Consider the following 16,829-nt stretch of genomic DNA (forward strand, 5'->3'; position numbering starts at 1 on the left):
ATTGGCCCCTTGATATTCTAGACAGCGGGCAAAATTTAGAGTGGTCCTGCTGGCCTAATACAAACTGATAAAATCCAGGATTTTCAGGGGGTCAGACTGCCGTTCCACCCATATATCACCCTGGGGGCTTCCGACACTGAAGGAGTCAGATCAGTGCTCATTAAATAAATAAATAAATAAAAATTTCAAAATGAAGTAACACAGATGGAAAAAATCCAGGTTCGTGGGGCAAAGATGCTGACTGAACTAACTAGAAACAAATAAGAAGGGTCCGACTAGACTGTCCTAATAAATCACAAACAACTTGTTCTTTGTTTTTTAATGTTCCTGGTTGTAATGGGGTCAGCTGCCTCCTGAGCACCCCCTCCTGGCCAGAGGTCACTCTGCAGCACGCTGCCTCTGTTTCCCCCTCTTCTGAGCCCCCTAAGAACTTCACACAGGATTTCCTGTCCGCTCCCAACCCCGACTGTGGCTGGTTTGATAACAGAAACCGTTCAAAATAATCCTCCGGATCCCAAAATAAAGCCTGTTACCACAACACAAACATTCATACTTAGCTCTAACATCACAACTGTCCCAGTCTGTTCTCACAGCCAGTCTTCCTCCCTGGAGCTTAGCCTTTTGGCTCTGACCTCCAGACCCAAACCCAGTTAAGGTTTCCTACAAAAGCCTCATTGGGCTTTGACCTCCAAACTCCCCTGAGGTCAGGATTTTTCCTGCAGCAGCCTTTCCCACTTCTTGCTGCTCTTGATAGTGGACTCTCCTGATCCAACTCAGATGTGCCTCCTCAGGGTTAGCTAGCCCCAGGCTCTCTAGCCTTTAAGAGGCAAGCTACATGGTTACACTGAACTAATAGGGTCTTAGCATAGTGAGAAAGGTGTGGCGGTTCCTTTGGTTTTTTTTTCCCCCTGTGACTTTTCCAATTAACATTGTAGTTGCTCCTTAGAAGCAGACACAAAAGATCTCAGTGCAGAGGAATAATGTCCTTACACTCATGTTATTTTCTGTTCTAGTGGTTCTTTGGACATTATTATTATTATTATTATTTATTATGTATTTCAGCTGGTGACAGGAAATCATCCATAGTTTTGAACTGAGGTTGGGAGAAGTTTCCATGCTGAGCTGAACTATTCACCCACCTTGTCTGTTTGGTTGGAAATGGCATAAAATCAGGTTCTCTCAGGTATTTTCTTCTGTTTCCAGCCTGAACCAGGAATCTTGACGTAATGAAAAGTAGTGAGGAAATAGAATATTTCTGACCATTGGAGAGGTTCAACGTGGGTGTCGTAACAGACTAGTGAAGGACTCTTATGGTGCAGGTAAAAAGGCTGTGAAAAGTGCAGTGGATGTATACGGGAGGCTGCCCTGTCTAGGTAGGAAGGGCTGGCTCTGGCACCCTAGTCTCGGGCACTTGCCATTGGTAAGTCACCGGTCAGTCCTTTTGTTTTTTCATTCTGTACAATATGTAATACTTAGCTATCCCCCCGAAAGGCTAAGCCTGATCCAAGATCCGCTGAAGTCAATGGGAGTCTTTCAATGGTTCAGGCCCTTAATGAATTAGTATTTGCGAAGCACTGTGAGACCCTTGCTGGCACTACACAAATAATACATAATGTCAATAGTAATTATAGATTACAGTGATGGGCACCTCAAAAATACCTAAGGTAGATAGGCCTTTTATCTTATGGACATAAGAGCTATGTATTCTTGTTATTTTCTTACATAAACAATAGCTGCCATTCAGTCTTAAAATGTCTTACTTTACTTTGCTTCTTAATACCTAAAGACAATAAGGACAGATCCTCAGCAGGTGTAAATCGGCATACGCCCATCTGGCACCATGGTCTATACTATCCACAAGGTTCCGGAAAAATTAAGCCATTTTTAGTTAGATAAGAGCAGGTGTGTGGGGTGGAGGACACAACATTACTTTAAAACCCCCTCTCTTTGAGCTGTTTTACTTTATTGCTTTTAAAGTAATCTTTTAGTCAAAACAATTGTATCCAAGCTAAAAATTCACATGCCAAGTTACAGCCTGATGAAATGCAAACTGATTGAATTATAAACCTATAGAAAACTGATTTTATTATGGAAATGTAAACTGTCCCCTAAGCATAGTATGGGGAGATAATGCTATAACAACATGCCAGTAAGTAATAAACAACCCCCAATATTACATCGTGTGACTGCATACAGCTAGAAATGTATCTGTTTGGGTGTTGAATTATCCCCAAATTTGAATTATGGGCATAAAATTCAAATGATCCCTTTCTAGTAGTATAAAGCCTGACAGACATATTTTTTTAATAAACCTCTTGTGCTGCTTTGCATTATGTCACATCCTCCAGTGTTAAAGCTGCAGTTTTCCTACCATGATTCATCAGAAATCAAGGGGGGGGGGGTGTGAAGTAGTTGAGATCTGATATACTGAGCACTCTTAAATTACATAGCAACTTCAAGTATAGTGTCTGAGGAGAGAGAAGCAGAGTGAATAAGTACGTCTCAGGCTGTCATGTCCATGAACTGGGAAACTCACTGGCTCATTGAATCATTTTCTGGTACTTCTGCTCATCCATCGATACAGTAGGCAACCAGACCAGGTTTACAGAGATGAAAGCCAGAGTAATTCACAGCCAGCTGTAATTCTTTATAAAACATACAGTAAGTATTTTTGTTGACTCCTATATGACATTTCCAAGGTGGTTGGGAAACCAGGCCATTTGTTACGTGGCATCCAGATCAATAGAAAGCACAGAGGAAAGCAAGTAAAGTTAAAATCCAGTGGAAAGAAGGGCAGAACAACTTCCAAGCTTGAACACTGATGGTTTAAATGGAGAGTTCACAAATGCATCCAATTTCTTCAGGCAATATGGGGCCTAAGGATGATATTCAAAAATATTCGGTGTGTGGAAAATCTACTGTGGGATCACTATGTGCAGTTACCATGTTTCTGTCCCTGCATGTAAATTAAGTGCATTTGCACAGTTATCCAGTTTGTGTGCAACTGCAGTAATTGCATATGCCCATTTATACTCACGTGTACTCCTTCTGTGCACACTCTTGTATAAGTGAATCTCTTTTAATTTACACTAATGAATCTCTATGGATGTCACTGAATTAGTTACGTATTTGTATCAGCATAAGTGAGATTAAAATCAGTCTCCTAATGTTTTGGTAAATGTGTTTTCCTAGAGTTAATCTATAAAAGATGCAAATAAAAAAAATCATACTAATCATGCTTGTTATACAATATGGATCTCAAAGGGCCTAATCCAAAGCCCGTTGGAAGGGCTCCCTCCCCTTGATTTCACTGGTCTTTGTTAGATAATTCTTATTATTTCCACTTTTTATAGGGGAAGAAACTGAGGCAAGGAATGGTTCAGTGACTCACCCAAGGTCAGAGGATGTCTGTATCTGAGCTGGGTCATAGTCTTACGCTTTAAACACAAGAGCATCCTTCCTTAACCTTTAGATTTTGTAAACAAGTTATACTATATAAAGAAGGGCTTGTTCTTCAAAATTTGCATTCAGATCCAGATTTTCAAACATTCCTAGTTTGGACCCAGGGTTTACTTTGTAACATTATAAAGATTGGGCCTATTTCAGCTTATGTTTGGAACACTCATTATTCAGGAGTGTTTGCTTCCAGGTTTTTTGTTGGTGTGTTTCCCCTCCCTTACAATATGGAAACAAATCCATGATTTTCTTCCTCTTAGGGTTTCTAGTCTCTAGTCACACCTCAGTGTCTGAAAAATTAACACATCACCTGGACTTTACATGTAGAGGTTTAACTTTTGATAAACAACAAAGTCAGCTACTGCTGTGCTAGCTATTTTTAACCCACCTTGTGAGTGTGCTTTTTTTATTGCTTTATACAGCATATCTGATTCTCTCTAAAGCACAAACTAAAAAATCTATCCGGCTGTCATTTGCTGCATAGTGCCATCTATCATCATGCAGCTTGGCAGCTCTAGTGCATGACAGAGAGAGAGAGGGGAGCTAAAACAGGAGGCACAGTCAAGGACTTTCACATGTAACAAAAAAAAACTTGTCACAGTTATTTATGACTCTTGCTAGGGCACATAATAGGACACATAAAACCTCTGTTTCAGTTTCAAGCACCTTCACATCCCTGCTCCCTTGTCGAAGTTGGTCGCAGGCAGTTTTGCTTTACACATACAATTTCCTGAACAATGCCGAACACTTGTGAAGTGACAGTGACAAATACTAGAGATGCTGGCTGCAGCTCTGCAGGCAGCTACAGGAGCAGTGGTGTCAATAATCCGGCCCGGCTGCCAACAATACCAAAACACCAATGTGAAATTCTGCTTCTCTGGCCAACTGCCTTTAATGTTATTGTTTTGAAGTTGTAAGAAGCTTCCTACAGCCCTATGTAATCCCAAACACTATAGGAAACAGAGTGACTCCTGTCTTAATTTGTCAGAGGAAACTGCCAGGAATCAGATTCTCTGATCTTCTGTGTAGTTCGGTTTTCTGATGGCTGAATATCCCTGTTCCAGAATAAATGGTTCAATTAGGTTTTTTTTACCTCTTTGCTGGCCTAGAGTAAGGTCATTTTTGTCAGGTTCTATCATCTCAGCCTTATGCCGTGGTATTCTTGACTTTGCTGATCATAAAGTAACCTTTGCTTCAGGTCCCAGCTGAGGAATTTCACAGACATTCTGTCTACTAGCTCTCTAGATGACAGGCTATGCAGAACTGTGCTGCTAAGGGTACCTTGCTAATTAAACATCAAACTTGGGTCCCATCCAATAAATGATCTTTTCTGAAGTACGAAGCAAGAGAGTAAGAGCACAGATAGATATTAACCTTGATGTCCCCATTAAAGTCCACTGACACACTTTTTGTTTCCCTTATCTCTTTAATGCTGGAGCTCAGAAACACTAAATAGCAGACTATACATATCTTTAATCAAATTAGCAATAGAGAGCCAGGATATACTTGCTGCCATGAAGCAACTCAAGTTGAATATAAGCTCCACAAAAATGCCAGGAATAGGAACTAACCAGAAACAGTTGAAAACTAAGCACACCAATTTTGAACTTAACTAAAACAAACCAGAACTTCTGTGCTCCTAGGACAACTGTAAACTAGCTCCACTATGAACACACTCATTCCATCTCTATACTTCTGGGTAATACCTTTAGTATTACCAGTTCAAGACCATGTTTATCCAACCAGAATGCATATGAACTCTTCCGTAACTTACCAGAACAAAAAACATTCAGACCTTGTGGGAGAACAGGTAGAACTAATTCAATTACAATATTTCTAGAAAGGAATTTGAGGTTCTTCACTGTTTTGAAAGAGCAGTTTAAAAAAAAAAAAAAAAAAAAAAGCCACACCAGGCCATGACCTCAATATCTTTTCTTGTACCTGCCACTTGATTTCTCTGCTTCCTTGTTTCAGGTATGTTGGAATGAGTGTGCAGGCTACATGCTGAGTGGTGCATTCCAACTTGGTTCTACCACAATCAGAACTATAACTATCTTGTCATGACAGTTCCAACAGGTTAGAAGAGTGGAAAGAAGTGTTTAGAGAGTGTTCTGATTTGGTCCTGATATGTTAGCGATATTCATTTTTCAGCTTACTTAGCTCTTCCTCTCATCGGTGATATGAGAAACTTTTTACATATGGTAAAATCTGTCTCTGCCTGTTTCTCAGCAATCCACCTCCCAAACCTCTCCTCGATTCAATAAAAGACTTCCTAGCAAACAGGACTTCTTGATGGCTAGTTGCATAAAAACTTGTTTGCCAGTACATTTTGTTTAACAATATATAAATGTTAGGCATACTATACACAACATTAATGGGTATGAGATGCACTCTGTATGTATGTATGTATGTATGTATATATATATAGTGTATCCCTCAGCACATTGCATAGTTGAAGTCGGCTTTGGCATTAGAAAATGCAAAACCAAGATACATGAATGCTATGTCCTAGCTCAGGTTTGGATGTACTTCTATGCCTAAATGGTTTGGAATGTAGCATCCAAAACAGAGATAAGAAAAGTACAGAACAAAACAACAAGTTAAGGAACTGTTATGACCTGGTGCTGGATTTCAGTGATGTGCAAAGAGTTCTGTAACTTGTAGAATTATGCTATAAATGCTCCAGCTGAAATGCATACCTTGGAAGCACACCTTCTCTGCAAGGTGAACATGCTGTGAGAATGTGCTTCCCAGCAGGAAGGTATGTGTATGTCTCCTTTTCATATTGTACTGCTTTGTCTTCAAAGAATAAATTTGGCTAAGTTCAGGTATTTGGTCTCTTGAACATTTGACTACACTTACAGTTTGTTCTTAATACAAATATAAGCTGAAGCAGCTGTTTGTTCTTCACTTTATCTGCACTAGAAATCACATGCCATTTTCTGTTCGTTGCTTCCTTCTTCCCAGTCTTTCCAGGTTAAATACATACAAACACATACTTCTTCTATAACTTTCATTTTATTTCCTCTCCTTATGTTTGGGATTCTTCTTTTCCCACCTTAGTGAAAATAGTAGAGGGATCAAACTTTAAGAAGAAATAATACCTGTTTCCACCAACACTAATAATTGAGGATGTTTTCTTTACATAGCAAGTATCTGGTTGGCAGTACCTGCTTTGGTTGGATAGTAGTAACTGGTTCTTGTAGAAGGTACTTGGACAGGTCATTTATGCGGATGGCCATATCTATCCTTAAAACAACAACAAAAGTGAATCTTCTTACTTTAACTAATGTTTTGGCATGTTCTTTACCTGCTGCATCTCAGCCAGGGCTTTTCTTGACTTTCTAAGCAAGGTGGCTACAGTGAACTGCAGTGTGTTGTAGCCATGTTGGTTCCAGGATATTAGAGAGACAAAGTGGGTGAAGCAATTTGATGTGGACACAGTGGGGAAATGAGGCCAGACATATGCGTGGAATTAAGTGGTGGGTCACAATCTTTATTAAACTTCAGCACAGGAGAGGGGCACTACCCACCCATCACTCATATTCTCCTATACCAGGCATTTAATTGGTTCCAGTGTGGGGATTACAGGACACATTACCATATAAACCTAACTCAGTTCTCTCTGAGTCCTAGCACCTCTGAGTCCTAGGGCCACTGTGAGGGGGACAGAGGGTGCATAAAAGTGGGGGCCTTGGCCTACGAGGTCTGACCTTGGCCTGTGAAGGCCACAAGCTCTCACCTTCTCCCATGAGCCCAAGGCCCATCACCAAAATCCCATGTCTTTTACCTCTCCTAAAGCACTGGGATCTTACAGATCCCTTATTTTTTTACTGCCGTGTTGGAACAGCCCTTTAGTCCCATAGCAGTGCATCATGCTGATCCTCCTAAAGTGGTGTTTATACCTGCATTGAGAGTGAAAACTTTCCCATCAATAAATGCAAAGCACACATTGGCGCTTTTATTAATTATTATTTTTAATGAGGTTTTTGGCACTGGCAACCTGCTGTCTGTGAATGCTTGCTGGGCAGGCCGATAAGAAGACCTGCACTCAAGCCAAGTTCCAGGTCTATTTTACCTCGGGGTAAACCAGGCTGCTGTGCTGCCATCTGTCTAAATTCTCTGTCATCCTTACAACCTAGGGCCTGACCCCTGCTGCCTCCCGCATTCTGCCCTGCTCCCTTAAAGTGGCTCCTGGAGTGGGCACCTGCAGGCCATATCACTGGCTGAAGCCACCAAGCCGTTCCCTGCCACCCATCAGAAGCCTGAAGTGGGGAGAGGCCTAGCAGGACACAAGGAGCAGTGCATTCCCGAGGCTTCTGCAGCATGCCCCTGGCCTCTCCTCCTACATGCAAGGGAAGGGGTGGGGGCCAAGGCAACAGACCTGTCTCAAATAGTGCCACTGGGGACACACGACCCCACCCCAGCTGCTGTAGAGACACTATATGACCTCCCTCCCCCACCCAGCAAGTAGTGGGGGGGAGGGGATGCGCCAACAAATCTGCCCCCACCAGGGCCACCACTGGTCCTGTCAAGTTTCCCCACCAGTTGAGGCAGGTGGGTGGCATATCTTTTATTGAACCTGAAATATAGCTCTGTGTAAGCTTGATCGCTTGTCTCTTTCACCAACAGAAGTTGGTCCACCCGCCTCATCCCCTTGTCTAGCTAAAGTGAATGCTATTATATAATAGTTCAACACACTGTGCAAATGTGTTCCCTGATACAAAGTCTACGACTATGGTCTTCAAGCAGGGTTGTTTTTTTCTATAGCTGCTCACTTAAAGTGATGTCAGAAATCATAAGGGAGATTGAACATACTGACTTACATAGTTCTAACAATATGTTTGCAAAGTGTTTTTTCCTTTCCAAGTCATTAATAGAGAGTGCATTAGTTCTTCCATCACAGCCTTCGATATGGTAGATGAAATGTCTGACTTGCGTATTGCCCAGTGGTACTATTATGACTGTATGAATTACTCTTGCATTGTTGACCCATGTGCAATGAATGATGAGAACCTGTTGTCTTCTTGTTAATTTCTGTCCTCCTTGTACTTTTCCTACATACTTATAGTATCTTCTAACAGTGCAGCATTCTGTGGAGTGGAAAAACATTTCTGATAGGAGTATGAAACCTTCGATTTAGAACAGACATGAATTTCTGGAAAAACCTGCAAGGAACCACTACCAGTAGTGACTATAAAATCCATGCAGTGGACATTTTATATGGTTTACACTTGGTCTTTAAGGCTCTGCATGTTACTTTGGGTTTGCTGCTCTGGTAGATACAAGTTTATATTTTCACCTCTGATTTCAAGTGTTTTGGGAAGCTGTGGAACTGTAAATCCTTGGGGGTAGGGGCTGTTTCTTCTTTACATTTAGAAAGAACGTGGCATATTTTGGATGCTACCACAATGTAAATAATTAGTAATGATATGAATGCCTGGCTATGCAACTGCAAAATTCAGAGGTCATTGCAATTGAAAGAGCTTCATTTTTTGCTGCTTTTTTTTTTTTTTTTGGTCCTTTCTTACTCCAAATTGTATTTATTTTGAATACAAAGATATTCACTCTCCCTCCCTTGTGCTATATTTTACAAGGCTCTGGAAATGCTGCAATAAAGCTGGTTGCCATAGTCTGGGTGTGTTGACCCTGAGCCTTGATAAGGCAAAATAATTACCCAGAATGTGGGTGAATGCACAAATTTTGAATTGATGTGTGTTTTTAGAATTGGAATATGGCTAAGAATAACTGTAGGACAGATGTTGGTATTCCTCACTCCTTTGTTTACATTTTCAGCTCTCTCCTTCTCATATAAAATGAAGGTTTCAACTTGTTCCTCAGTAGTATCCATTGGATTTGTTTAATAATCAAACATATCTGATTTGGTTGGCTCGTGCTTTGGAAATATACACTCCAGTTAAAAGAGTAAAGGTACGTGCTAAATTCAATGGCCTTTGCATGTAAAAATTAGCCACATTTTGTAAACTTTCCCTCTTTAAAAATAAAATCTGGCCCAGAATGTCCTTATCTTGGGCCAGATTTTAAAAAAAAAATAGGCATTGCAAACATATGCCTAATTGGAAATGGGGGGCTGTACACACAGATGAGCACAAATAGTCATTTGTGCACACAACTATCTGATTTGCCCACACCAACCTGGGAAATTGTGCACAAAAACTAGGTATGCAGTTACGTGCATTTGCATGCCTAACTTTTTTTAAAATCTCTGCTCATAATACGTTTTCCCCTACATTGTAGATTAACGTATAGTGAAAGATCAACAAGCAGAAATAACACGTCTTTTATCCTAATAGGGAATATGGTGGTGGGATTTCCTTTTTCTATCTCATACTCATTCACGCAAACCATGTTGTCTGTCACATGAGTTCATTGACACACATTTCCAACATGTAAAAAGTGGACTATTGTTCAAGGGTGCCTATCAAAGTTTTAGATGTGGCTTTCAAGATGTTTCTGCACTAAAAATGTACCTAATTAACACATTCTTTATTAGGCAGCAAATGAACCACTTGTTCCAAAGGAAAAGGGTTTAAAGGGTTGGTTTTTTTTTTTTTTTAATCAAGCTCTTAATTGAGTTCAGAATTTTAAATTATTATTAAATATTTAGCCCTATTTGGAATTTTATTTCCTCTGATGGCACAATGCATTGTTCTTTGCCTGAGATTCTGACACCAATTTAGCAAGATGTGGCAAACATACAGCTACCAAGGAAATAGTTTCCTTAGCAACAAGGAACCTATTGACAACGCTCAACGCAGAACCCACTTCAGCCCCAATCTGTGGTGTTTCTATTTTTCTGTTTTCTACTGTTCTTTGCTGCTTTACAAATGTGACATTAGAGGATCAAATTTTGCTCTCCATATACACACAAGCAACATCAGATCCAATGGCAATTGCATATGTGTGTAAAAGAAGGAGTTGGTGAACTGTGGTTTCTGCCATTAAAACCTGCATATGTATCACGGCATATTAATACTTAAAACCTGCATGCCATTTGAGGTATTTCCCATTCTAAGTGAGACTGCAGTAAAATCCAGAGGTAAGCTAAGTATCCAGTTTTTACTAATGCCCGTTGTAAAGTAGGAGGAATAGGAACATGACTTTGGTTAACTATAGCCAGAAGACATTTTGGACAATGGATATTTACATGTAGTCAATGCAAGAAACCTGTATAAATACAACATTAAGTGTAAGACTGAAAACCAAAAACATTTAGGAAATTCAAGGTGAGAGAGAGACTGGTCACCAATATAACACTTGAGAACTGGCCCTTGGCCCCACTTATACTGTCAAAAATAAAATAATGTATTGTCTTCTTTTGATACTAATCAAGGAAAGGAACTGATCCTGCTTTCATGGAAGTGTGGCTAATAATTTTGATGGGAGAAGATCCAATACACCTAGAACAGGGGTAGGCAACCTATGGCATGCGTGCCAAAGGCGGCATGCAAGCTGATTTTCAGTGGCACTCACTGTCCAGGTCCTGGCCACTGGTCTGGGGGGCTCTGCATTTTAATTTAATTTTAAATGAAGCTTCTTAAACATTTTTAAAACCTTATTTACTTTACATTCAACAACAGTTCAGTTATATATTATAGACTTATAGAAAGAGACCTTCTAAAAATGTTCAAATGTATTACTGGCACGCAAAACCTTAAATCAGAGTGAATAAATGAAGACTCGGCACACCACTTCTGAAAAGTTGCTGACCCCTGACCTAGAAGGTTACCTATTCATTACAAGGCTCCCCCATTACTCTAAATCACTTTCTTATTGATTCTATCAGTGCATTAGAGACATGCGTCTCCCATTTAGATCCCAGGCCTGCAGGTGATTCCACAGAGAGGAAAGATAGGCCAGTGGTTCAGGCAATAGCCGAGGAGTTGGTTGGGAGATCTGGGTTAAAATCCCTGCTCTGTTTAACCTTTGGGAAATCTTAGGCTAAGATTTTCCAAAGTGACTAGTGATTTGGAGCATTTCAATTTTTGGATGCCCAGCTTGAGGCACATTAAAGGGACGTGACTTTCAAAAAATGCTGGGCATCTACCCTCAGAAAAACAAGCCTCTTTAAATTGTCTCAAGTTGAGGACTCCAAAATTGTGGCACTAAATATATCATGAAACATCTGAAAATCTTGGCCTGAGTCTCTCTGTGCCTCATTTTCCTTTTTGTAAAATAGTCCCTTATAGAGGGGTTGGGCCGATAAATACATAGAAGGTACTCGGATATTATAGCAATGCATAGATTCATAGATTCCAAGGCCAGAAGGAACCATTGTCTGTTATCTAGTCTGATCTCCAGTATAAGACAGGCCAGAGAACATCCCAGAAATAATTCTTAAGTGTATTTTTTTAGAACACCATCCAACCTTGATTTTAAAATTGTCAGAGAGAGAGAATCCACCACACTCCTTAGTAAATTGTTCCAATCGCTAATTACCCTCAATGGCAAAATGTCAAATAGCACAGGGCCAAGAACCAATCCCTGCAGAACCCCACTAGAAACACACCCTCTTGATGACATTTCTCCATTTGCAATTACATTTTGAGACCTATCAATTAGCCAGCTTTTAATCCATTTAATGTGTGCCATGTTAATTTTTTATTCAAGTTTTTAAATCAAAATGTCATGCAGTATCAAGTCAAATGCCTTACAGAAGTTTGTCAGCACTATGACCTTTAACAAACAAACTTGTAATCTCATCAAAAAAGGGTACAAGAATGTGTCCTATTCATTTTCACCCTAACTTTTGCACAATCTTAACACTGTATACAATTAAAGGAGAAGGAGGCAGAGAATGATGAATATCTTTTGGGCTGAGAGATAAAGCGCCTGATTCAAACCCCTCTTAAGTCAGAGTGTCTTTCAATTGACTTTGGTGGGACTATAGGTCTGGCTCTCAGAGAGACCTATTTCTCCTGAGTGCAAATGAATCCAGAAATTGTGACATACTATATTTTGGGGGAGCATCTTGTAACCCCCATATTCCTCATCTGTATATAATTGTGATATTGCATATAAAGCATGCCACATGAGGTATCGGGGAAAGGTTATGATCGGCTGAAAGTCACTGTTCTATTTAAATATGTATATCTTTAGTGCATATAAAGTTATGAGATTGTGTTGTATGTTTGTCACTAAAACATGCTGTAAGTTGGGGAATCAGCCAATATTAGCTCCCCAAAGACAACAGCAAGGAAAGTAACCAACACCCGGGTGGGGTGTCAAACAACCCATCAACAGCCGTTGTCCATCAAGGGAGCTACAATTCAATGACTCACATAAGGCCACACCAGGGGAATTGCTCAACCTTGTCTGGGGACTCAACAATGCCTACCAGATATGTCTGGTCTTGTGTTCTCCAAGCACATGGGACTGAGGGTATAAAACAGAACACAGGGGCCCCATGGTTGGCCTTTCTCCTGCCCCCACCTATGCTGCAAGCAACAAGGACACTGAAAGGACTTAAGACTCCAACAGAGGAGACTGGCCCAAGTTTCAAGGGTGAAATTTGTGTACTATGAATTGCAATATCCAGTGGGGTCAGAAAAACTGCTTAATCTAGGTGTTGCCTAGTCTAATAGGGTTGAGAGTTTAGACTGCATACTTACATTTTATTTTCTTTTTGTAACTAACTCTGACTTTTTGCCTGTCACTTATAATCACTTAAAATCTACCTTTTGTAGTCAATAATTTTGTTTAACTGTTTATCTTTTACCAGTGAGTTCACCTGAAGGGTTTAAGGATGCTTGCTCAGGTTTACAAAGGCTGGTGTATATCCACTTTCCATTGATGGACATGGTGAACCAATTAATAAATTTGCACTGCCCATCTTGAGTAGTGCAAGACGGTATATTCCTGAGGTACAAGGCTGGGAGCTGGGGGGATTTGGCTGGTGCCTTTCTCTGTCTGATTCATGAGTGGCTCTGGGAGCATTCATGCAATCTAGCTGAGTGTGGGGCTCCACATGCGGTTGTGCTGAGTGATAACAGCGCCTGGAGGGGTTTGCTACTTGTCACTAGCAAAGCACTGTGAGAGACAGCTCAGGCTGGAGCACTGAGGAGGCACAGCAGTCCCCTCAACTCTCACCCCGGGGATCCCGTCACAGAAATAACTTCAGAAATCCCTCCAGAAGCAAGTATGTGAGGAGAAAATGTGCTAAATGTAGTGCACCATTTTGTGATCCCTATGACTGTCTTCATTTTTTTTTCAGCTGAAACTATTTGCCAAATTTGCCCCATATTCATGAATAGTTTTCATTGACCCAAAACTATATATTTTTGGCTAATAAACTATTCATCTGAAAAATTTCACCCAGCTCTAGTGGATTGTGCTGCTGAATAGCACTTAGGCCAATTATTTTCCCCTCCCCAGACTTGAATGACCCAATTCACTTCTTTTGTTTGTACCCTTTTCTTGTAGCAAAAGATCACAAATGTTCAAATTTCTTGAACCTGTGGCAGCTCTTTAAGAACTCTACTTTCTTGCTGCTAAACTGCTTTAATTAAATTGCTGTATCAGCAATTCCACATTGAACAATTCTTTTATTTTGAATGGTTGTGATTTGATTATCTCTTCCATGAAACCTTGCAATTGTGTGGATATGCTTTTGTATAATTAGATGAAGTGCGATCTGAATACCAACAATATTTCCTAGCCATTGGTTTTCGAAAACCTTGCCAGAGAACATACTAGTAATAAACTGAAGGGTTTTTTTATTTTTATGCAAATACAAGTATTATAATCACCATATACTTTAGCATTACTTGTTCTCCAATCTGAGGAAATGCTGATTTAAAATATAACTTGATACAAATTATTCAGTGGAGCATAATAAAAAAACATGAAACTTCCTTCCATAACATTTTTACAGGCGTTTGGGCAAGGACAGTAATAGTTTAGTAGAATTTTTGTTAAAAACTGCTAGCTAAGATGCTCTTGTAAGAAGTCTAATGCAGTGTGCAAGTATGCACCTGTGTAAACATACACAGTATGGGGCCAAACAATCGGATTATGCAGGCATAGCTGAGAGAGCATAATTTGGTCCATAATCTTTAAGTGATTTCTCTGAAACTCAAAAGTGCAAGGTGTGCTGTTGATTGCCACCTGACAGTTGAAGGTAATAGTGATTGCAGTGTGCAGACTGACGGCATCTTGACTTATCTATAGAACATGTACAGGAGATAGAGCTAAGCGAATCATTGATTTTTTTTGGTTCAGTGGCCAAACTGAAAAAATTTCATTTCGTGTTAAGCAAAACATTTTGATCAAAATATTTTTTTAAATTTGGTTTGGGGGTGTTTTTATTCTTTTTTTAATAAAAAAAATCTAGCTAAATTTCAAAATGAAAAGTCAAAATGTTCGATTTTGACTTTTAAAAAAAAAAAAAATTTCCAGCTGAAACTATTTGTCAAATTTGACCCAAATTCGTGAATAGTTTCCATTGACCCAAAACTATTATTATTTTTGGTTAATAAACTCTTCGTCCAAAAAATTTCACCCAGCTCTAACAGGAGAGGCATCACAATGGTCTCCAAACTATCCTGTAAACTTGCTTCAATCCTTTGGCTCATCCACTTTTAGGGATGAGATGGAAGTCCAGTTTCTAGTCCCATGTAATCCTTGGCCTCACCCCAGTGATTGCTAGCCCAGATATAGGGTCTGATGAATCTGATCACTCAGATGGTGATCTTGCTGATGGGGCTGCCTCAAAATAGCTTTGCAAGCTCTGTGTCTGATAAGAAGACCATTACTCATAGATTGCCCAATGTATCATGTCTTCTGCATTTCTCTCCCTTTTAGACTGTAAGCACTAAGGGGGGGGGGGGTCTGTCTTTATTTTTGTGTGTGGTACAGTGCTGGGCATGGTGTCAATGCTAGACATACTAAATAACAATGCAGACACTTCTCATGATCCAACAACTTACTTCATTGGCAGTTCATTTCCAGAGGCAACTAAAAGCCTGTTTGAAAATGTAACCCTCCGTGTATATCAAATAGTGATGATTTTCCATTGACCTCTGCTGGATTTGAGCAAGTGACCTGGAAGAGATTTAACCTCTATCTTAATGCCAGCTCTCTGAGCCATCCAGTCCCTCACGCTCAATATAGGTGTAATTTTTGTTTTTGTGTGTGGGAACATACGTTTCAATTTCTTGCTTTCATCTCTGGTGCATAATGATGCCGAAGAGTAAAATTAGGGATATGCTATTGCTTCAGTTTTCCTGACACTTATTAAAAACTCCAGATGAATACACCACGCCTGTTGAGGTCACTCATGCTGAAACTCAGTGTTACATAGATATTGAATGCTGAATTTATGTAACCAGCCCCCCATGTCTACTTGACTATAGATTATCCAGAATTATGCCAGAAGAGGCAGGATCCTGAGATTCACCAGGGCAGGAAATAGTGGCCGCAAACTCCAGTCTGCCAGCAGCAAGTGCAACCCGAGAAAGGCCAGGTGTGGGAAGTGTATTGTCAGGCCATCTAATCAACTTCAGAGCTTTTGTGAAGCCCTGCTGAAAACTAGAGCGACCTCAGTTCCCTGGTGGCTGACTTTCCCCTCCTCCTGGGGTTCACAGGAAGTAGTTGGTCTCTGCCCAACCATCAATGAATCTGGCCCATGTAGCTTGGGCTGTAATTTGTGTTTTTAAAAAAAAAAAAAAAAAAGTGTGAGGCTGTAAGAGCAGGTTGAGTTTATCAAAAAGAATTTAGTGAGTCCAGAGAGTTCAGAAATAGACTGAGCCAATTCTGTACTGTCGCTGCTCAGTGGCCTATATGTCATCTTGAGAGTCTTCATGTTTTTACAGATGGCTGCATTGAGTTAGAGGCTCATAGGAAAAGGAGCTGGAAAGGTTGTCTGAGAGATGTCAAACTCCACGTTTCTTTTTCTATTTTCATGATGCTGGATTTATATTTGCTCTAATAAATATAATGCATATACCAGCAAATCTCTCTGTAAATATACAAATTATTCCATATCTAAAAATGAAAAAAAAATCTGACAGAATAAGAATTTCAAGGCGCGTTTGTTTGTTTGTTTATTGTTATGAGGAGTTTTGTTATATGCACTAAGGATATTTATAGTTCATTCGCCCTGAAACCTGCAAATTCCACCATATCTGGGTGAAGGAAACAGGGGGTTTGTTTGTTTTGTTTGTTTGTTTGAACAGGAACACAATGATGTTCTAGCAAATTCACATGGAAAAGGTGGAATTTGAAGGCCCTGCATATGAAATACACACAAACAGTAGATAATGGAGATGAACAGCACAGAGGCCAAATAAATATGTATAAGCAATCATGCTATTCAACTACACTACGTAGTACCATTGGCAATAACAAGGAAT

General features: G+C 40.0%; 1 long non-coding RNA gene across 1 annotated transcript in view; it reads left to right on the plus strand.

The window, feature by feature from the left end:
- The window catches only part of LOC117885698, a 68,190-nt gene extending 67,031 nt beyond the window's left edge, over positions 1-1,159 (plus strand). Inside the window, exon 3 of the long non-coding RNA XR_004647814.1 lies at positions 1,063-1,159. This is a non-coding gene — a long non-coding RNA (uncharacterized LOC117885698). The remainder of the gene's footprint in view (positions 1-1,062) is intronic.
- The last annotated feature ends 15,670 nt before the right edge of the window (positions 1,160-16,829 follow it).

This window comes from Trachemys scripta, chromosome 12 (assembly GCF_013100865.1).
Source record: "Trachemys scripta elegans isolate TJP31775 chromosome 12, CAS_Tse_1.0, whole genome shotgun sequence".
In the NCBI taxonomy this organism is placed as follows: Eukaryota; Metazoa; Chordata; order Testudines; family Emydidae; genus Trachemys; species Trachemys scripta.